Here is a 3,444-nt window from a genome sequence, read left to right as displayed (position 1 = left end):
TGGCTGTTAAGCACTCCATTTTGTGGTTATGCCATGAATTAGTTACTAAATGCCAAATACTTTTCCTTATTATTTCCTAGTTTGTTAACTGGGTTAACAATCAGCCACCAGCACCCAGCTCTTGCCACACTTTTTTGAAATTAAAATGAAGGTGAGTTCTGGTTGCTCATGCCTGTAATCTAACTCCTGGAGTCTGAGGTATGTGGATCACAGTTTGAAGTCAGCCCAGGCAAGAAAGCCTATGAAACGCCTACCTCCAATTAACCACCAAAAAGCCAAAAATGGAACTGGTTCAAGTGACAAAGCACCAGCCTTGAATATAAAAGCTAAGGAACAGTCCCAGGCCTTGACTTCAAGCTCCATTATCTGCACACACACAAATAAATAAATAATAAAATGATAGGTTCATATTTTTTTGTTCACAGCTTAAGAGCTAGTACCAGACTTTTCAGACTGTCTGTAGTTGGAGACTTTTGAAAACCCAAAGTATGTTCCAGCAGAATGTGAAGAAATAATACCAGGTTGCACCTCCTGGACTAGCCCCTACAGGAAGCTACAGAGGCTCACTTCGGTAGCACCTCTGTGCACACCCCTGTGGTTCACTATTAGCATTCTTCTGTGCCTTGGAGAGGAAGAACAGAAACAGCTTGTGCCAGGCCTCTCCCCATGCCCACCCCCTCAGGCTCCTCTAATGCATGTCTTTTTTTCTTGCTGCTTTTGCTGTGTACCCTGTAAAAGAGACCATAAGCTACAAGTGTAACCACTGAGTCTTAGTGTGGTTGATTCACCCAGTAATACATTGAATTTGAGCACATTGAATTTCCAACCTCACAGAATCTCTTCTGTGTATGTGTGAGCTGAGCTCTGGTGGCTTATACCCAGTTACTCAGGATACCAACATCTAGAGAATAGCAGTTTGGGAGACTCTTACCTCCAATTAACCAGTGAAAAGCAGAGCTGGAGACGTGGTTCTGGTGGTAGAGCACCAGACTAGCGAGTTTGAGGCCAAGTTCAAAACTCAGTACAGACAAAAAAATAATAATAATAACAGTGTGTTGGCTGGTTATGTAGCTCAGTGGAGCAGTGAACTCAATATATGTAAGGCTCTGGATTCGATAAATCTCTAGCACTCCCACCCAAAAAAAGCTGGTTGAGAAGACAAGATTCTGAACACTGAACAATGGAGTGGGTCACATGGGCAGACTCCAATTAATCTAGGGACTTCAAAGCTTTTTTTTGGCCAACAGATGCTGACCTTTCATCCTTGCCTGAGTAAGTTACTCGTGCCTTGAGATTCCATCCCACCTCCCAAAAGGCTGGAACTCTACTGCTTGAGCCACACCTCTACTTTCAGCTTTTTTGCTAGTTATATGGAGAAAAGAGTCTCTTGGATTTTTCTGGCTAGGTTGGCCAGATCTTCAGATCTCAGCCTCCTGAGCAGCTAGGATAATAGGTGTGACCACTGGTGCCCAGCTGCTCTGAGATGAGGTGACTGAAGAAGGCAGCTCTCCGGCTGTGGTCTGCATATATCCTTGACAATACTCAGACATCACCTGGAAGTGCACAGCCCTAGCTCTAGGACCTTAGCCACAAGCTGACACAGGCCTAAAAGAAAGTGGTAAAGGGAAATCCTCCCAGCGAGCAAAACATGCAGTGGATACCTGCCTGCTCATGGTGCTAGAGAGGAGAATGAGAGAAAAATGTGTCTGTAGCTAATTCCAGTTTGGTAGGCTACAGTAAGAACCATGATTAGAATATTAATAGCATTGGACCTGAGCAAGAAGTAGGAAGCTAGACCCCTAATGGCGAAGTATAAAGATCCTTGTGCTCGTGTGAATGCTCACCAAAGGCTAAAGTGAGATGGGAATGATCAAGTACATCAGATGATGGTCTCTGGGCCATTCCTGTGACTGGTTCATGAACAGAGTGGCCATGGGGACAAATGGAGGTTGTGCAGGGATGCAGCAATGTGGACTTTTGCTCACCAAGGCTCAGCCACTGCTGGGTACCTCATCTGGCAGCAGAAGACAACACTAAGCCCTTGTAGAGTGCCATTGACTAGGCAGCTGCCAGCCACCTGGTGTTAGGTTGATTCCCTTGGACCACTTGGAACAGGGAAAAGGCAACTCTGTTTTTCCTGGAATTGACCCTTGCTCTGACCAGTGCTTCCATCAAACATCGTCAGCAGACTTGCAGAATGCCTTACCTTTGCCAGCAGCATTCATTCACAGTAAGGAAATGCAGCAATGGGTTTACTCACATGGAATTCACAAATCTCACCATGCTCACCACCAAACTGAAGCCACTGTATCGACAGATGGTTGAACAGCTTTCTGAGTCTGTACTGCAGTGCCAGCTCATCGGTGAACCTTGCAGAGCTGGGCATTGGCCTCCAATGTCTAGTGTCTGCTGTAAGCAACTAGACACAGGATTCATGAGTCCAGCAATCAAGGGATAAAAAATGAACTAGGACTAGGAATGTGGCTTAGTGGTAGAGTGTTTGCCTAGCATGAAACCCTGGGTTCGATTCCTCAGTACCTCATATAAACAGAAAAAGCCGGAAGTGGCACTGTGGCTCAAGTGGTAGAGTGCTAGCCTTGAGCAAAAGAAGTTCCAGGATAGTGCCCAGGCTGAGTTCTAGCCCCGGGACTAGCAAAAAAACAAAAAAGAACCCTACCCAGTAGGGAGGGATCCAGTAATAAACTTTTTACCTCCATCCTTACAACTTAAGCTCTGCTAGGCTAGAGGTCTTTGCAGGCAAGAGAGAAACATTTCCACCATTGAACTGGACCTTGAAGCTGACTTCTGGCCTCTGGGTACTGCATCAGCCATCAAAGTACTAGCTGAGGTGGATGAGCCTGACTGTCCTGACAATCAGGAGGAAAGTGGGCTATTACCGTGCAATGCAGCTAAGGAGAAAGAAGGCAGGAAATCTTTGGTGCTCTGGTATCCTCTGATTAAGGTCAATAGAAAACTCTAATAACTCAATTTAGACATTAATGGCTCATACCCTTCACAAAAGAGTTGAGACATTCCATTAGGCAAGGAACCATGATCAGCTGAGGTCTTGCTGCAGGCAAAGAAAATGTGAACTAGGTAGTGGGTGACAGTAACTAAAACATAGTGAACTCTTTAGTTCTTCTTGTCTCAAAGTGGGTGCTCTACCACTTGAGCCACTGTTCCATTTCTGGCTTTTTCCTAGTTAATTGGGGATAAGAATCTCCACAGTTTTCTGCCCAGGCTAACTTCCAGTAGTAGTCCTCAGATCTCAGACTCCTGTGTAGCTAGGATTATAAGAGTGAGCCACTGATAGCTAGTATCCTCCTGGTTTTGATGCAGACCTATTTTTTTAATTAATAGTAAGTAGATATTTTGTTTCCATTTTTTTTGTTATTGTTGGTTGTGGGGCTAGAGCTCTGGGCCTGGGCACTGTCCCTGAGCTCT

Source organism: Dipodomys merriami, unplaced genomic scaffold (assembly GCF_024711535.1).
Source record: "Dipodomys merriami isolate MVZ:Mamm:240054 unplaced genomic scaffold, mDipMer1.0.p SCAF_42, whole genome shotgun sequence".
NCBI lineage: Eukaryota > Metazoa > Chordata > Mammalia > Rodentia > Heteromyidae > Dipodomys > Dipodomys merriami.
Note: the sequence above shows the minus strand (reverse complement) of the source record.